Source organism: Myotis lucifugus, unplaced genomic scaffold (assembly GCF_000147115.1).
Source record: "Myotis lucifugus unplaced genomic scaffold, Myoluc2.0 scaffold_215, whole genome shotgun sequence".
NCBI lineage: Eukaryota > Metazoa > Chordata > Mammalia > Chiroptera > Vespertilionidae > Myotis > Myotis lucifugus.
The window spans coordinates 1,212,508-1,231,859 of record NW_005871263.1 but is presented as its reverse complement, the minus strand read 5'-3'; the positions used below and the strand labels follow the sequence as shown (position 1 = coordinate 1,231,859).

The 19,352-nt window shown below is 51.1% G+C and overlaps 1 long non-coding RNA gene across 1 annotated transcript in view; it reads left to right on the top strand.

Moving 5' to 3' along the window:
• LOC106698694 overlaps nucleotides 1-18,763 on the top strand; it is a 30,418-nt gene extending 11,655 nt beyond the window's left edge. The window contains exons 3-5 of the long non-coding RNA XR_002831480.1: nucleotides 10,723-10,888; nucleotides 13,848-14,048; nucleotides 18,197-18,763. This is a non-coding gene — a long non-coding RNA (uncharacterized LOC106698694). The remainder of the gene's footprint in view (nucleotides 1-10,722; nucleotides 10,889-13,847; nucleotides 14,049-18,196) is intronic.
• Nucleotides 18,764-19,352: the final 589 nt, after the last annotated feature.

Below are 19,352 nucleotides of genomic sequence, written 5' to 3'. Positions count from 1 at the left end.
CCACCCCAAAGAAGCCCCTGCTTGCAGCCTCGGTTTCCTCTCCCGGGAGGAGGGAGTGCTAGCGCAATGTGCTTGAGGTTTCACGGTGCAGAGCCTGGGGCCGGGGAATAACGCTGCCCTCTCCGGAGCTGGCTCAGTCTCAGCCTTCAAGTCTCCCCGCAGAACGGAAACGGTAACCACCGCCTCTCAGGGCTGCCATTGAAAAGTGATTCGATAAACATGCTAATCATGGCTAATCTCTGGATCAATCATGTCCCATTGGCCACCTACTTGGGGATCATCTTTACCCTCTGGAGCAGCTACGAGGATCATCTCTAGTTAACAGATGGGGAAACTGAGGCTTCGAGTAGGAAAAGAAGGTGGTTACGAAACTCTATGTGGCCACTTTTGTATTTTAGAAAATGCAAGCACGTAAAATAGGAATTAAATGAGCAAACATGTAAATATAAACATGTAAGTGGGCAATCGAGTTTGGTAGGATACACGCCCAAATGTCACCGTGCTGTTGCTGGGTGTCGCGGTTGCCACTGAGACAGGGGTCCCAGGGCTCTCAGTTTCCCATTGTTCGGGTCTCAGCGAAATGTCAGCTCTGCCCAGAGGGTCTCTCCAAGCCCCTGGCTACAGGGGTCCTCTGGCCCCTCTTTATCCCATCTCCTATTCATCTCTTCCTTGGCCGAGCATCACCAGGATGTACCTTGGTTTCCCATCTGTTTCTGGGCTTCTCGCCCACATTCTCCACTAGAGCAGGAGACCGGGAAGCAGGCACCCGTCCCGTGTGCCCTGCCCACGACTCCTTGAGCAGCTCCTGGCACTAGGAGGCCTCGATAGATATGACTTGACAACTGACTGTGTTTTCATATTATTTATTTTAAATTTGCTTTTTGAAAAACACACAACACAAACAAATGGGTTAGTTTCAATTGTTGCTTTAAAGCGCTGGTCAGGAATGAGCCGGCTGGAGCCTCTGTAGGAGATGGTGCCTCTGAGCGGGGTACCCTGCCTGCCACAGAGGGGGCCAAGCAGCTGACACCCGGATTCCTCAGCCCAGCCTGTCCTGGCTTCTCTGGCTCTGGAGATCTCCCCGCCTGGGACAGAGTTAGTTTTCTACGAATGTCAGCGTGTTCCATCTCCACCTCAGGGTGAGGCCAAATGAATCTCAGGGGACACGGGGGAGCCCCGAGGCCAAACGCCGCCCATAAGAAGTGTTACTTGGCCCCCGCAGTTCCAATAGTTTGGAATTTCACCATCATTTGAAAATCAATAGACTTTGGAAGAAAGAGAAAATATGTCCCTTAAGGGCATGAACATAAGATGAGAGTAAATACATGGGAAAACTTTACATCCTTAAAAGGACAATTCTGCCAACATATATAAACGTAATGTAATTTCAGGTAGTGACCTGCGGGATTTTTTTTAATTGGATAAGATCATCTTGGAGTCGACAAAGAAAAGTATGAAATAGAAGAACAGTAGGGAGGATTATGATAAAAGTGGCATTTCAACTCACTGGGAAAATGGAATATTTAATCTAGGAGACCAGCCTAGCACACTGTCCATTTATTTTATTTATCACTAACATAAAAATAGACTCCTATCTTCCACCACATAAAAAAAAATCCAGAGATTTCACAGAAAACATCTGTATTTTTAGCTTGCCTGAAAACCCTGGCGGCACCGGGCCCTCATTTCCCAAGGCAGCCATGGGCTGGTGGTGGTTCGAAACTCAGGGGCATTCCAATTCACCACAGTCCCCACCACTCCCTACTGCCTCCCACCTGACTGCCTTCTGTCATTCCTGTGTCTTGCCTGGGCACTGAAGTCATTGGAGTTTGGAGCCGCTGAGCTCAGGGAACATTTGAAGTTGGAGTTCTGTGGTGAGTCGCTTTTGCACTCTTTTATTTTTCTTGGTGGCGATACAGTTCCGGAGGAGGGATGTAGCTTGAGGAATGGTTAAGAGCATGGCCTTGGGAGTCAAAGAACCTTGAATGGTCTCTGAAGCGTGAGCTCCCCTCTCAGTGCCTCAGTTTCTTCCTCTGTCAAGGGAGAGAATAAGAGCTGCCATTCATCACTTCTGGAATCTGTGCCACCGTTCCCACGGCACGCACGGCCCACGGCTCAGTGCAGTCACACCAGGGAGATGGTGGCAATAGTGTGGGGGTAATAAAAACCCTCCCTCTCAACTTTAGGGTTTTGGGTTGTCAGGCTCCTGAGGAAGAGGAGGAAAAGAGGAAGAAAAGGAGAGAGGATGTGGGCAGGGCAGAGGCTTTGTTTTGATTCCTTTTGCCAAAAAGGAGGAAAAAAGTCAACAAACAGCCCTGGCCTCCTTTGATTTCACTGCCTGCCTCCGAAGCTGATAAGAACCAGCCAAATTCGAGTTGGGCAACTCCACCCTTTCCCTGGGCGTGTGGAATCTCAGACCCCAAAGCCTGAACTCGGCCTGAAACGTCCACCTTAGACCCCGTCTGGCCTTTTCCTCGGAGACTTGATGGGGAGAAAGACGGGAAGATGTCCCCACCTGGAACCCCACACAAGGACTGAGAGAAGGGGCTCCGGCCCATTAATAACTCAGCCCCTGTCCCAGGAAGGAGCCCGCAGACTGGGAACTATGGGAAGTGTAGGTCTCGGGCTTCTGCCCTGGCCGTGAACTGGCGGAAGGAGGTGAAGTTTCTCGTGAAGAACAGAAATACCTCCCCACCCAGCCGCTGACGGAGAGAAACCACATGGCGCAGGGTTCACGGTGTGGCTTTGAAGCCGCCGGTTCACGGTGGTGTGACTTTGGGCAAGTGACCTCAGCCGATCTAAATCTGAATCTGCCCTGGCATCCGCCTCGAGGGATTGTTAAGGGTTAAATGAGCCGGTGCCCACCAGGGCCTGGCACATGGTAGGTCTAATTGGATGCTGTTATTGTCAATGGCTTGGGGAGTCTCAGGACAGCCTCAGGCAGAGACCGAAAAATGCCCAGACCTCAAGTCCAGGGAGATGACAAAGGACAGCTGTTTGAAATCTCTGCATGAGCCAAGGGCCATGCCGGCCACAAGGCCAGAAACCGGGGCCTGTTTGTCGTTGGGAAGAGGTAAATTCTAGGCAAAGATTAGCACCAACAGAGGACTTCCCTCCATGTTTCTCCCAAGGAAGCCTGGCCAGTGGCTCTGGGAGCTTCCCTGGGGACTGCCGAACAGCCAGAGGCTAAGGTGGGAGTGGGGGGGGGGGCGGCTGAGAGAATGGCCCTGGGTCCAGGTTCTTTTCCAGGTCTCCCCTCCCCGCTGCCTGGCCTCTGGGAGCAGAGCAGAGAGCAGCACTGAGGGCCCAGAGTGTGGCCCGAGACTTGGTGATCATAGCGTCCCCTCCACCCATCGCCGGTCCCAGGTGCGATTCTGGATGTGAGGCCCTGAGGGTCCTGGCCCCTGGTACACAGCTGTACCCATGGGTGTGTCTGCTCCATAAACAATTTCCGACACAGCCCACTCTGTGCTGGGCTCTGGGTTCCAGAGAAAATGCAGATCTCTCCCCTGCCCCCAAGATCCTGAGGACAGACCAGTGTACAACTGTCAGAGCCCAGAAAAGACAGCAGGAGCTGGAGGTGTGGGGAGGCAGGGGAGGCGCCCTGTGGGGAGGCAGGGGAAGCTCCCTGAGGAGGGTGTGCAAGGAGGGGCCCGAGGAAGTGCTGATGTTGGCAAAATAACAAGACTGGGCAGATGCTCCGAGGGAGGGACAGCTCGGGAAGGCCCCGGGCAACAGGAGCCTGTGCGCCTGGAGAGCTGGATGGGGTCACCTGTGTGGAGTGCTGGGGCAGGGGCTTGACACTCACTGTCCCTGTGACCTTGGGCAGCCCACACCCCCTTTCTGGACTTGGTGTTGTTATCTGTAAAGTGGGAATAAGGAGAGTACCCGTCTCCTAGGGTTGTCTCAGGCATTCAGGGCATCAGCACATGCAAAGGCCGGTGCTGGGCATGGGCAAGGGCTGAGGAGGGTGAATCCTCATTGCTGCTGATTATTACACATATGCAGCTTTGAGTCACCCAACTTCTTCCCCTTCCCATCAGCTCCTTAGAGGTAGAAGCCCGGGAGTCCCCGCATCCCTGCTCATGGGGACAACCCAGTTGGCCGCAGGTGAAGAGCTGCTGCCCGCCAGGATGCGGTGCTAAGAGGCAGGTGCCTCCAGCCTCTCCCGTCCCCACGATGCCAGCTCTGGGCGGCCTCAGCTCCCTTGCAGGTTGCTCCTGTGCTTTGTGCGTGGCATTTGGTTTTTTTTCCCTTGACTCACTCTAACTTTCTCCATTTGTGAGTCACATCGATGCCCAGGTTTCTCTTTTTCAAATGCCCGTGAAGACGTTGAGAAATTTTAAGTGTTTTCGAGCACTTGCTATGTACCTGGCATTTCCATCCATCCATCCATCCATCCATCCATCCATTTACTCAACAAATAGTTGTGCCTTGGAGTTCATCAGTAAACACAGACAGAGGTCCCTGCCTAGGTGGGGCTCACACTGCAGAGGCATAAATCTGCAAAGTCTACAAACTGTTCTTTGTCTACATAAACTCACTGAGTCAGCAACCCTATGAGATATTTACCCCCATTTTCCAGGCGAGAAAACTGAGGCTCAGCAGGGAAGTGACTTATCCAAAGTCACACAGCTAGGAAATGGCCAAGCTGGAATTTGAACCCACATCCCGTCAGACTCCAGTGCCCAAGCTCTTAACCTCCCCGGGTGTGTGTGTGGGGGGGCTGTCTACTAAGATAAAAGGTGTTGGCCCAGTTCCACCTACAGTCATCTGCACCAGCAGCATATTCAGGAAGCTTCACTGTCCCAGGTCAGGCATTGGTGCCTGGGGACCTAGCTCGTTCCCATGAGTCCTCAGGCAGGAGGAGCTCTGCCCACCCTCCCAGCAGACTGCACTGGGGAAGGCCAAGTACATGGTTACTCTCTGGCCAGAGCCAGTGGGAACAGGACGTCCTGGTCCTGTTGCCCTGGACGGGCCCAAAGAGCTATTTTGGGGCTCGTTTACTGATGGGACATGAGTGCCTGCTGGACTCCTGATTCCAGAGGAAGGCCCAGGGCTGGCCTAGGATGCTCTGCTTCTCCAGACCCTTTGCTGCCCTGAGGCAGCCAGCATCTGTGTCCTGTCAACACCCCAGACCAAGGGTGTACCCTGATGTGACTGGCTCTGGGAAAGGCAGGGGCCCCCACTGGTGTGGACAGATGCTGGGGGTCATGTGGACTGCTGTTTCCCAAAATTCTGGAGCTGATTCAATGCACAGGAGGCAGAATCCAGAATGAATGCTCGAGCAGGTTTTGAGGTCAGACCCAGCTGTGTTCCCTACTAGCAGTTTTACCTGGGGCAAGCAGGGCCAACCCTGTCTGTGAAATGGAGTTGGTAATGCTAGCCCTCACTCACAGGGAAGGCATGAAGCTTAAATGAGATAGTGCATGCAGCATAAAGTCTGGCATACAGTAAGGGCTCCATAATTAATAACTTTGTAACTAATGATTGACAGCTGGCATTTATTAGGAGTATAGCATGAACCAGACACTGGGCTAAATTACTGATCTGTTTTATCTCCTTTTGTCCCAACAATTCCAGGAGGCAGTGAGTGACACTGGTATAGGTGCCAATATTATCCCTTTGTACAGATAAGGAGATTGAGGCTCAGAAAGATACAGGATTGGCCCAAGATCATATTGCAAGTAGATGGCAGAACAACATGCCTTTGAACTCAGACTGTAAGAGGGAACTGGGCTGGCCCAAGTCCCAGGGCCAGACCCCATGTCCTCCCAGCCTCTCCCTAGAGGATGGTTACTCATTTACCACAAACACCCAAATCCCCACCATTCTGTGTTCAACTTGCTCACCCCTTAGTCCTGGGAAGTGACCTCCTGGCCCTTCCATGTGATGGATATCCAGAAACCAAAGGTTCCAGAATATTCCCTTGACCATCCTCCCTTCCAACTACCATTACAGTGCAGGTGGCCACCATCTACCTGGGCTGTGCCAGTTGTCCCTCCCTAGTCTCTTGGCTTCTGGCTTTGCTCCACTCCACTCATCATGGTCAGAGAAAAAAAATTTAAAAGATAGAAAGCCATATCATACTCCTGCTCAAAACCCTCTAGGACTCCCCATTCATAGTAGAATAAAATCCCTCCTCCTCAAATGTGGCCCATAAGACCTCGTATGATCTGACCTTTGCCCACCTCTTGCCCTCACTCACTCTGCTCTTGTCACACTTGCCTCCTCCCTGTTCCTGAACTAGCAAGCTTGTTCCTGTCCCCAGGCAGAAACTTGCTGTTCCCTTCGCCCGAACCTTCTTCTGTCGGATATCTTTCTGGCTCACTCTCTCACTTCATTCAGGTCTCTGCTCAACTATCATCCGCTCAGAGAAGACATCCATGACCTGCCCGCCTAAAATGCTCCCCTCCATCACCACCTATCCCTCGACTGACTTTATTTTCCTTCACTGCAATCATTTCTATCTGACTGTTACATCTTATCAGTACATTTGTTTTATCCTAAAGTTTGCTGCTAAATGTTTAACCACTGGCTCTCGGCAAGGGGGCAGTTCTGATGTTTACATTTGCTAATTTCCGTGGTGTACACACTCCCACCAAGGCCGATTTCAAGCCGCCAACATGACTCACTGAACGTGAGATTGGGAAGAGGTGGGCAGCGGCACACAGTTCTGTACTATTTTCACCTTGTAATATGGTCTGTGATACAATATGATATAGTCGATGTCAATAACCTCTAGAACATAGACAATAGTAAAATAGAAAGTGATGAGTTTTGAGTAGTTGTTACCTTCATTTTTATTATAATTATTGACTTGTAAGTTCGTGTAATTTAATTTCTAAATGATGGCCGTTTAGAACAGGCAGTTTGCAGAATCCGTGAGCCAGTGTGAGCCAGCTCCAGCACACCACCGGATGTAGGCAACATGGAGACAGGAGGATTGTCCGTCTCGTTCCCTGCTGCTCCCTAGACTAGGAGGAGGAGCCCACAGTAGGTGCTCAGCCGGTATTTGTTGAACATGTTGTAATGCATCTGTTTGCCTCAGAAAGCACAAACTGTTCGCCTCCATCACCTTGGCTCTGTGGGCTGAGTCCAGCCCACAAATGGGTTTCATTTGGCTCTCGGAATGTTTTTAACATTTAAAAAAAAATGTGTTGCCAAAATTTAAAAGTCAAGAGATTTTTGCATGAAATCCCACATAAACCTAGATTTGCAGCCTCTCTTGAAAAGTCAGAAGCTCTGGGCACACTGGGCCCGATTCTCTCATGATGACAGAGGTCAGGCTGAGCGGCGGTCACCCCCTTCAGGCAGGGCGCGAGCTTGCCCAGTTCACCACAGTCCCCACCCCTCCCTGCTGCCTCACACCAGACTCTCTTCATTCATTTACCGCTGGGCCCTGCAGAGATTTGAGTTGTCATTGCCATCTTAGCTTCCATTCTAACTCTTGCCATGGTGTCCCCACCAGATTGAGGCCATCTTGAGGACAGGCTCTGTGAATTAAGCCGCCTTGGGGCTCCATGCCTTCTATAGGGTCGGGCACACAGTAGGCCCACAGGCTCTGGAATTGGCTTAAAAGGTTGTTGTTGAACTGCCCAGCTACCCTAACTGCCGCGTGCATTCAATCCAAGCCCTGACCAACCGGAATGTAACAAAGAGGTTGGCCAAGGCCAGGGTTTAAAAATACCCCAGGGCTGGTCAGCTGCAAGCACTCGGAGGTGTTGAAACGAGTGGGCAAAGTCTGGCTAGAGGCCAGACCCCCGACTTTGTGTGAATGTGGGCCACCAACAGTTCCTGGTGGGGGTGAGGAGACTGGGCTGAGCCCCACTCCCACTGGCCTGCTTGGGAAAGGTCAGCACTAAGTTTATAAACAGCATCGGGTGACATGACACGGTTTTGCATAAAGGGTTACCGGGCAGAGCATGAACGCGGGGCGGCCTCCCCTGGTGTTTTCACGCCGTGGTCAGCTGGGGTTGTGACTGGGGGATGTTGCTCACCTGGTGGTCTTCCTACGGCCTTTCAGAGCCGCTGTCCAGCCCGCTGGAGCCACAGTTAAAAATAAGGCTCACAGCACAGTCCCCTGGGGGACAGCTAGCATGGGGGGAGGAGGGGTTGGCCACGGGAGGAACAAGCTCTGATTGAGTGCCTACTGGGTGCCAGGCGCTTCAGAGGCATTAGCTCACCGAGCCTTGGGAGGGAGGGATCATCATTCCATTTACATGTGGGGAAACTGAGGCTGGGGAGTGCGGCCACTCACAAGTATAAAGTTCCCTGGTGAATTCGTGGCAGTCCTGGCATTCGAATTAAGAATGTTAAGAAGTCGGAGCTCCGTGTGTCACTCTGCTGGGCCCCGAGTCCCTGGAATTGTGCCAGCCTTAGCCAGCTCTCAGAGCAACTCCCACTGAACGCATCCAAAACCTGCTCCTCGCTCTGGCTTCCCAACGGAAGTCCTCATGAAGCTGACATGTTGGAGTTGGGGGCGGAGAGGTAGGTAAACATTAATAGGTAAATTAAATATATTGTGTTTCAAATGGCAGTTAAGTACTAAGGAGAAAAATAAACCAGGCCCAGCCGCTGGGGCTCAGTGGTTGAGCATCGACCCAGGTTAGATTCCCAGTCAGGGCACATGTTGACCCAGAGGTCACTGGTTCAATTCCTGGTCAGGGCACATGCTCAGGTTGTGGGCTCGATCGGGGCATGCAAGAGGCAGCTAATCGATGATGTTTCTCTATTGATGTTTCTCTCTCTCTGTCCCTCTCCCTTCCTCTCACTCTAGAAATCAATAAAAACATATTTTTTAAAAAATAAACGAATAAACCAGGAGGGAGATGGAGAGCCTCGGAGAGGCACAGATCTAAACGCGGGAGGCAGGGGAGACCTTGTCGAGCAAATATTTGAGGACAGACTTGAAAGACGTGAGGGATTGAGCAATGGGGGTAACTGGAGGAAAAGCATTCCTGGCAGAGGAAGAGCAAGTGCAAAGGCCCCGAGGCTGGATTCTGCCTGGCATGTGTGATGATGTGTGATGGCTGGGCAGCCTGAGGGAGGGCCACCTGGGAGGAAGTGAGGGTAGAGACCAGGGGGCAGATCGTGCAGCATCTTAGGCGTCACTAGGAGGACCTGGGCTTTTCTCTGGGGTAGATGGGAGCCATGGAAGGTCCTGAGTGGAGGAGAGCATGGTCATCTCGGTTCTGAAAGAACATCTGACTCTGTGTGGGAAATGGACTGTCAGGGGCAAAGAGGGAAGGGGACAACCAGAGATGAGGTGACTGCAATGGTCCAGGCAAAGGATGATGGTGACTGGGCCCCGGGGGTGGCTGGGAAGGTGGGGAGAAGGCCATGACCCTACCTTCTGGATGGGTTTTGGAGGTGGAGCTGACAGGACACACTGCTGGACCACGTGTGATAAAAATCAAAAATCACGATGACTCCGGTCCAGGCTGAGCATCTCTGTGCTCGGAGATGCCCGAGCACGATGCCGGCTCCCACGGAGGACGGATGTGGAGCAGCTCCCCCCCCCCCCCCACCAGGGCCACGTGGGACCTGCGCAAAGACCTTCCCCAATACGACGGACCTTGCTTTCTGAAATCCCTCCTGGTTCAGATCGGGGTTTCTCCGCAGGTCTCCCGTTTCATCCTTGGCCCCGAGTGCCTTGTAAATTGTAGAGAAGCCACCAGGTCCTCTCCCCAACCCTGAAGAGCAGCAGACATTCTGTAGCCCCCACCATGTGCCTGGCAAGATTCTAGCCTTTGCATTTGTGCGCTCATTTGGTCATCACAACAAGTTGAAATGTGGGAACTATTATTACATCTGTCTCATGAATGGAACAACTAAGGCCCAGAGAGGGTAAGTCACTGTCTGGGATCATAAGTGGCAAAGACAGGATTTGACCTCAGACAGTCATGCTCTGAACCACTCTACTGTCTCCTGAGAAGCTCACCATTGACCGTGAAGAGCCAAATTGGGCTTAAGGGATTGGGGTAGAGGGAGAGGGTTCACATAGTAGGGGCAGTTGTCACTTTCTGAGCATCTGCCCATGGCTAGGGCTGTACCCTGCTCTTTCCATTCTGCACATCAACTGAAGGGGTGGGTATTATGATGATTGCACCCATTCTACACATGAGGAAACTGAGGCTCAGAGAGAAGTGCCCATGCCCAAAGTCACACAGCCACGCATGAGGACCCAGGGTTCTGGGGCTCCAGACCTCATGCTGTCCCTTCCTCCACGCTTCCTGTGCTTGTCACCTGCTTCTTGCCTTGGTAGCGAGGGGAGTGCTCAGGGGTTTGAGGGCCAAGATGAGTTCTCCAACTGGCTGACAGAGGATAAGGAAACAGGCTGAGGCTGAGGCTGGAGGGAGGTCATTCAGGAACAGCACAGCTCTTTGGGCTTGTGAATTCTGTCCAGTGCCAACATTGCTGAGGCCAGCCCCAGGGCCGGCGCGGGGACACTGAGGCAGGGGCGTGCAGCTGAGTGTGTGAGAGAGAAGGAGCCTCTGGTTGCCTCTGACGGCATAGGAAGTGGTGGCGTTGTCATCAGAGTTCAGATCAAGAGCAGCTCAGGGGATAAGGTGCTCGTGAACCTTTTACCTTGATCAGCCTCTTTCCCTCCCCAAACCTCAGTTTCCACCTCTGTGAAATGGGTTGATAATGCCTGTGATAACCAAAGCTGGGTGCCAAGGGGGTTCCCTTCTTCTTCAACTGTTCTCGACTGTCTTTCAGGACAGGAAGAGCACAGGACCCCGCACATCATAGGTGTTCTGGGGCCCCCGAGCCTGCTGGACACATGAAATAAACCTAAGGAACATCTTTGGGCCTTATTTTCTGCACCTGTGACCTCAATGCTCTCCACCGACATGTACACAGAACCTCTCAACCGCGTGGTGAGGTGAGCACCAAGACCATCTTCACTGTAAGAAGTTGATGCTCAGAGAGATTGTGAGACTTGATCAAGGCCACGGAGCTAGGAGGCGATGAAGCAAGGATTACCTGACTTCCTCTGCCTCCTCAGCATTAGTTCTTCCATCACAAGGCTCACATGATAATAGCTTGAGTTTTGTTGAGTACTTACTCTGTGCCACGCACCAGTCCAGGCACTTGACCTGTATGAGCTAATACTAATCTGGATCTCAAATGTATGAGACAGGTGCTATTTTCTTCCCATTTTATGCATGAAGAAAGCGGTTTAGTAAGTTATACAGGGTCACAGAGCTAGTAGTTTACAAAACCAGGGCTCAGACTCAGGCTGCCTGGCTCCAGAGTCCATGGTCTCAAACCACAATGCTCTACTTGAGAGACTCAGCAGTGAGTCCCAGCACAGTGCCTGGCTCACAGACGGTGCCTAATAAATTGTTAAACCTCTGAAAAGCATGTAGAGATAAGCAGGGCTTTCCTATTCTAAATCACACGGAGGGCTCGCTTGAGAATTCACTGTTCTTTATTTCCGTCCCTTCCTGTTGGGCCCGTTGGCTAGAGGAGAAGCCGCCCCTGGGCCATTTTACCCCGGTCCCCCTCCCTGTGGAAAAGTTCTGTGCCGCATCCAGGGGTCATGGGGCTGCTGGCGAGAGGGCTGGCGAGAGCAGAGTTTGGCCAGGTTATCAGGTTTCGTGGTCAGCCACCTTCGCCCCTGACCAGAGCTGTCTTTCCAAAACAGAACATTTAGTCACCGCCTGTCCCTGTGCTCAGCTGTCCTTGTGCCCCTGACCTCGCTTCCTGCCCACCCGCCCGGGATTTTTCCTAGTATCCTTGTCTCTTACTGACATCTCGCGAGGAGGACCAGAGCCGAGAAAGAGAGTCAGAGAGGAACTGAGAGGCTGAGAGAGACAGTGAGAGAATCTGAGACTCAGACTCTGACAAAGGCACAGGGAGAGACTGAAGGAGGAGGCAGCCAGGCAGAGATGGAGAGACCGCGGGAGCCCTGCAGATGCCCTCTGAGGCTCCTCCGAGGGCAGTGTCCACTCCCGTGGGTCTCCTTCCAATGGGTCTTGCCTTCTCTCCCGGCTGCAGCACCTCCTCCCCCCACTCCTTCCTCGGCCCAGCAGATAACCAACCGGAGATACCCCACCTGTCCTCACCTGCACAATTTCTCACCTAACTCCTGCTCGCCTGCTCCCTCCAGGAAGCCTTCCCTGCTTCCACAGCCCCTCCGCCTACCCCACTGTGCGGTTGTTGATTATTTATGGGTTTGTCTTCTCCACTGGAATGCCAGCTCCTTGAGGGCAGGGGTGGGGTCTGTATTGCTCATCCCTGAACCCAGCACAGTACCTGACATGGTGCTCAATAAATATTGGCTGGATGAAGTACTAAACCAGCTGTTTACACAGCACCTTAAAGAAACCTGCCCTGATGGTGCTTATAGCTGTCTGTTTCCTTGCGTGAGTCATTGATTTAGGGTCTGTGTCCCCGCTGCTCCGGGGAAGGCAGAGTCTATGTCTGTTATGTTTACCCTGGCTTCCCAGGTGCCTGGAACAGAGTAGGTGCTCAGATATTGGTTGAATGAATGCATAAGCTATCTGGAGGTTTGGAATCTTGTGTTTTAATCCCTTTGAACCCAGCTCAAATGCTCCCAGCTCAAATGCTCCCCATTTGAATCAAACCCGAGTCCTTCCCAAGGCCCAGGAGGCCCTACCTGATGGGGCCCTGGCCCCATCTCCGGGCCAGCCTCTGCCTTTATCTCCGTCCCCTCCCACTGGTACCAGTGTCCTCGTTCCCCGGGGCACTGGGCACGGTAGACACTCTCGGCCCCCTCTGCGCCCCACCATAAGTGTGCCAGCAGGCTTGTTGTTTTCTGTGAACAAGACTGCCTGGAACAGCGGAGCACATTTGTACAAACAACCTCAATGTCACCAGTGGACCTTGGTCACTGTGGGACGGTCTCCAAGGTTCACCCGGCCGGCTGCCCAGGGCCTTGCCCCGAGACAGGGTTGGAGTTCTCTCCTCACAAGGGCCGGCTGGGGGTTGGGGGGTGTCGTGGGGCCGCTGAGTCTGACCTTCACGTTGGGAAAGGGAAGGGATGCAAACTGGTTGTGAGGTCCACCTTCAGGCTCGGACCAGGCCCCACCTCCTCCAGAAAGCTCCCTTGGCCACCTTCCTCGTTTCTATGCACCCCTGCCCTCTCGCTAATTGCAGCTCATATCACATCCTGCTGAAGCTCCCCACTGGCCTTGCTCCTCCACTGGACTGTGCTCCGGGTGGGTAAGGCCAAACCCTCCATCTCGGGGTCCCCAGCGCCCAGGCTTTGGGAGGCATCAGCAGATGTGCTGAACGAGTGAGATGATGACGGAACACGCGCTTCCTGGCTGGTTCATATTTACTTCTGTCTCTCGTTAGAATGGGAGCCCAAGGACCTCGCGCCTTCATCTTTGTTCCCCGGGGCCTAACACAGCTTGACACATCGGCGGCAGCAGGGAATATGAGTGGAAGAAGTGAATGAATGAGTCCTTGCCCTCCATCATGGTTGCCTCTCCCACTGTTCAGGGAGCTCTCTGGTGTCAAGGACCACGTCTTATTTGTTTCAAGTGCCTCTGAGTCCAGCATAGGGTTTCCGAAAAGGAAATAGTTGACAGGTGTTTATTAGATGAATAAATGGTGGAGGGGTGAAAGGGTAGGTGGATTGATGATGAATGTGGATGGTTGGATGATTGGATAGATGGATGGATGGATGGATGGATGGATGGATGGATGGATGGATGGACAACTAGCTGGGCACATCAGAATCAATTTAAGAGCACACACACACGTGTGTGCTTACTGTACACCAGGCCCCATGCTCAGCCTGCAGTGCAGGGCATTCACTAAATCCTCCTGGCCACCGCCTGAGATAGTAACTAATGCTGCTCTTTTTTCAGAGGACAAACCTGAGGCTCAGAGAGATAACGTCACTGGCCCCAGGTCACACAGCCAGGAGGTGGAGGAGCCAAGATTCGAGTCAAGATCTGTTTGATTCCAGAACCAAGGCTGCCTTAGTGGGCCAGTGGAGCACCCGGGACTCTGGCTTCTTCGGCGCTCCCCCTGTGATTCTGACGTGCAGCCTCGGCCAGAGCAGTGAGGTGTGGGGAGAACATCTGGTTTGGGGCGTTCAGGCTCCAGTACTGCCTCGCAGCCTGTTTCCCCATGTGACATGGGAGCGATGGCAGCGCTTGCCCTGGGGGGTTCCGGAGCATGGAGTGATCTAAGTAGAGTGCCTGCGGGGCGTAAGCACTGGGGGCCGTCCTGCGAGTGTGCTGGCAGCAGCAGCATTGCCACTGGGCTGGGGGCCGATGGCCGTCCTGCTCCTTCTCACAGCTCCCCTGGGTACAGGCATGTCAGCCTCCTAGTTGAGAATTTGAGACAAGCTGGAGAAGACCTCTTGGGGCATTCAAGAGCCACAGCATCTGAGTGCAGACGCGACTCTGGAAATACATCTTGCAGGAGTACACGTGTCCACAGACGTGTGGCCAGGTGACCACTACTGTGCAAAAGCCAGGAAGCAAGCCTGATCGTGGTAACAACCGATGTGTATTTAGAGCAGGTTTTCTCAACTCAGACGCATGAAATTTGAGGCCAGATAATTCTTTGCTTTGTGCGTGTGTGGGAGGTGGGGTTGTCTGGCCTGCACTGTAGAGTGTTTAGCAGCATCCATGGCCTCATCCACTAGATGCCAGTAGTCCCCCCACCCTTAATTGACAACCAAACATTTCTCTAGACCAGCGGGTCTCAACCTATGGGTCGCGACCCCTTTGGCGGTCGAATGACCCTTTCACGGGGGTCGCCTAAGACCATCCTGCATATCAGATATTTACATTACGATTCATAACAGTAGCAACATTACAGTTATGAAGTAGCAACAAAAATAATTTTATGGTTGGGTCACAACATGAGGAACTGTATTTAAAGGGCCAGAAGGTTGAGAACCACTGCTCTAGACATTGCCAAATGTCTCCTGGGGGACAAAACCATTCCCAGCTGAGAACCTCCGGTTTTGCGCTTGATCTGTGCACGTGTCTTACCCTCGCCACCTCCTCCCAGCCCTCCTCACACCTGGAGATGGATGCTGTCTGTCCTTCCACTGTGCAGATGCAGGGACAGGGACGTTAGTGGTCTGACCAAGGTCACGTTGCTGGCATTTCAGCAAAGCCGAGACTCGAACCTGTAATAAGCCAGATCTCTCTTTTTCTAGTCGCTTTCTGTGGGCTCCTTGGACTTCATTCACAGTCATGCCTGAGACTAGAGATAATTTCATTTTGTCTCTCCCCATCTGGCTGCCTTGGCACAATTGAGGACAGAACTTGCATGGCACAAATTATAGCTGCAGTAGATTCTGTGATCTGCACAGAGACTTTCTTTTGGGGAGTTAAGTTTGCTCACTTATCGACAATTTGGAAAATATAGAAGAAAGAGAAAAACATGAAATTTGTTATTGGACTGCCCACTAAGGCCAACTTGCTAGCAGTTTTGTCCTCTGAGTAGCTTTCTCTGCTTTGAAATTTTGTTACACTGTTGCAATTACACTTCATATACAATTTCAAATCCCACTTTTCCCAAACTATACAAGATCATATTTTCATGTTACTACAAAATCCTCTTCGACATTATTTTTAATTGTTGCCTATTGTGGTAGAGACCCCTGCTTCTCCCCAACTCTCTCATCTTTCCCTTTTCTTTATTAACAGAAATCCCATGCCCATTTGTTTAAGCATGTGCCCACCCTGAAAAAAAAACACCAAAAACTACATTTCCCACACTCCCTTGCAGTTAGGTGTGTTCATGTGACTAAATTCTAGCCAATGGAATATAAGTAACTTCTAAGTCGTGTCCTCGGGGAGAGGATACCTGCTCTTCTTTCCATCCTCCTTGCTGGCTGGAATGCAGATGTAATGGCCAGAACCTAAGAGGCTATTTGGGGCTATGGTGGAGCAACAAGAGAAAAGGAACCTGAATCCCTGATTAGTTTATGAAGTCATCCACTAGCCTGGAGTGCCGCCTCCACGTTTCCTTTACATAAGAGAAAAGCCAACTTCTATTTTATTTAAGCCCCTGTTACTTTGATTTCACAGTCACTCCAAGATGAACCTAATCCTGAGCATTGCACTGATATTTTGCCAGGGGAATCGTCACTCACATTCTTTGGGGATTATCACTTAATTAACGAAACCATTCCTTGGTCAGTGGGCATTTAGGTCGCTTCTGACTCCTCACTATAAATAACTCTGTTGTGAACATCTTTGTGCATTTTCATTATTTCTGATTATTTCTCACTACAGAATTCCAGAAAAGGGATTTGGAGGTCAAAGAACGTGAGCATCCTAAATAGCCGTTAATGCGTGTGACCTAACTGCTTTCCAAAGTGGCATGCATGCCCCCCTTCCCCAAAGCAGGGGAAGTGGGGCTCCATGGCGGAGCCAGGGTAACAATTCTAACATTCAAAACCTTTGCCTCCAGTCACCAAGGTGGAATCATGGATAGTCATTTTCTAATAGTTCTTGAATAAAAGAGGATGATAAGAAATAATTGGCCATGAAGCTGAAGAACCTAGAATGATCTACTGCCAGTCAGGAGGGTCTGAGTTGCAAGCAGTAGAAGCCACCACTTGGCTATTTTCCAAGGTTATGGGGTGGTTCTTAGCATGAGACCCAGGATTTATGGACGAGCTGCCCCCGCGAGCCTGCTCTCTCCCAGTGGGCCCCTCCCACTGCACCGTCCAGGGCCGGGCCCAGCTCCTCCCCAGCTCTTGTCCAGTGCTTCTTGTCTGATTGCACACCTCTGGCAGCATGTCTGGCCGATGAAGCCCAAGTCCCACGCCTGCACCAACCTGCAAGGGAGGCTGGGAAAGCGAGTTTTCTGGCATCTTCCTTTGGAAGGTATAGCTACTAAGGTAGGAGCTTCCCTGAAGGAGGTATGCACGGTATGGAGCAGCCAGAAAGTAGGGCAAAGCTTAGCGCCCAAGTAAAGACGCTGGGCTTGTGGGAGAAATCCAAAAAGGTTTCTGGCCTCACTTTTTTATTTCTCTTCCACTTATGGTGAAAGAATAGCAGGGAGAAGTAAAGACCACTAGGCTATCATCCTCATGTGTGTCTCCCTTGCAGTTTACCCAACTAGGCAAATGCTGAGTTAGAGCTGGGAACCCATGTCCCTCAGGCCCTAAGCCCTGTTCTCTCTGGGCCGCCTGCAGCCAGCAAGTCATCGGATGCCGTTATCTGATGTAGATGTGTTTCCTGGACCACTGACCACATCCTTCAGATGGGCCCTGGCACACAGTAGGTGCTCAATGTGCTGGCCGGGCCAATAGATAAATGAAGGAAGGAACCTGAGAGCCCTGGAACTAACATGGATGGATTCCACCAATAGTTTCTGAGCAGCTGCAATGCCCCAGGCCCTGGGTTAGGTGCTGAGGATACTGTGAGAAGAAAACAAACCAAGTTCATGCCCTCATAGTGGGCGAGATGGACAATAAATAAGAAAACCCCACTATAGTAACATAACACAACATAATAGGATACGAAACCAGGTGCTGAGAAATGTTTTATGAAGAAATGTAAAACTGGATATGTGACTTCGAGATGCTAATGCAGAAAAATGGTTGAGCAAGTCCTCTCTGAGGAGGTGACATTTGAGCAGAGGCCTGAAGAATGCATGAGAGAAGTATATTCCAGGCACAGGAGGCAACCAGTGCAAAGGCCCTGAGGTAGGAATGAGCTTGGTGTGAGCTATTTGTGACAAGGCAGCCAGGGAGGCAAGGGTTACACCAAGTTTCCCAACTTCAGCAAATATACAGAACCCTTAACAGGCGGAAACGGGGGTAGGGGTGGGGGTGGGATGAGTTCTTCACTCTCAAGCTTCTCTGGAAAAACATGATGTCAGGGACGGGCAGTAAATCTTGACTTGTCCCAGAAAACAATGGGCCCACGAAACCAGTGAAGTGTCGGGCTGAAAGTAAATGGCCAAAGGGCTGGGGCACGGGCAGATCATGTGGAATTTGTTAACAGATCTGGTTTGAAAAAGAATTTCCCAGTTAGGGGCAGAAGCTTCTGGCCAGCATCAAAAAGACGTTTATTGTGGTGCCTCCGTGCAGACATGGAAAATGAGGATTTGCTGCCTAGCTAGAAATGTGGAGGGATGTTGCCGATACGTTGTGTGAAAACAAAAAATAGGTCACGGGACAGTGTGACATATTGTGCGATCCCTTTTGGCAATTCACTCATTCATTCACTCCTTACAGGCCTACTGTGTGCTGACACAGCTGGGAGTAGGGACACTCTCAGGACCGCCCCAGCCTCCTGGAACTCCGAGCACAACGGGGAAGACAGATAATGATCAGAGATCAGTGCACAAACATTACCACAGACTGTGATCAGCACTGAGAAGAAAAGATACCTGTGCTTCAAGAATGTGCACCTACACGAAGCGATAGAAAAAGGCTGCGAGGATATACTCCAAAATGTTAAAGGGGTAGTAACATTGCAGGTGATTCTGCCTGTTTCCTTTTCTTTTGCTTGTCTGTCCGTTCTAATTTTTCTTTCTTTCTTTTTTTTTAGAATGCCATGCTTTATAATTGAGTGAATTAAAAACACAAACAAACCCACAATGAATAGAGGGGTTGGAAATCATGTGTCCAAAGATGATTTAACGCCAGGAAAGAAAGGAAGGACACGCAAGAAACTGCTCACTGTGTTGGCTTCCGGGCAGGGGAGCCAGAGGCTGGGGAGGGAAAGAGCTTCGCTTCTCACTGGACACCCTTCGAACCTTTCCGACGTGTGTGTATTCAAAAAACAATAAAAATAAAATAAGCAAAGGTATTTTTTAAATGAAACTTCAAGTTGGGTTTTATGTCTATGAAAAATGAGAAAGCAGGCAGTGGTAGGATCGCAGTCTAAATAAATACATTAACTGAGCCGAATTTCCACGAAAATCGTAGGATGCTTCTCTCTGGGTGACCTTGTTTTCTTCTTTGTATTTTTCTGTATCTCCTATATTTAAAGTTAGAAGAACAGCCCTAGCTGGTTTGGCTCAGTGGATAGAGTGTCGGCCTGCAAACCAAAGGGTCCTGGGTTCCATTCTGGACAAGGCGCGCAACTTGGATGCAGGCTCCTCCCCGACCGGGGGCCCTGGTCAGGGTTCATGCAGGAGGCAACCAATCAATGTGTTTCTCTCACATCGATGTTTTTCTCTGTCTTTCCCTCTCTCTTGCACTCTCTCTAAAAATCAATGGAAAAATATCCTCGGGTGAGAATTAACAACAACATACATACATACATACATACATAAATAAATTAGAAGAATAAAAAAGATGAGAAAAAGGCTACTGTGCTTTACAGACATTGTTTTGCTTAATCCTCTAAGACAGATATGTTTATTATCCCCTTTGACAGATGAGG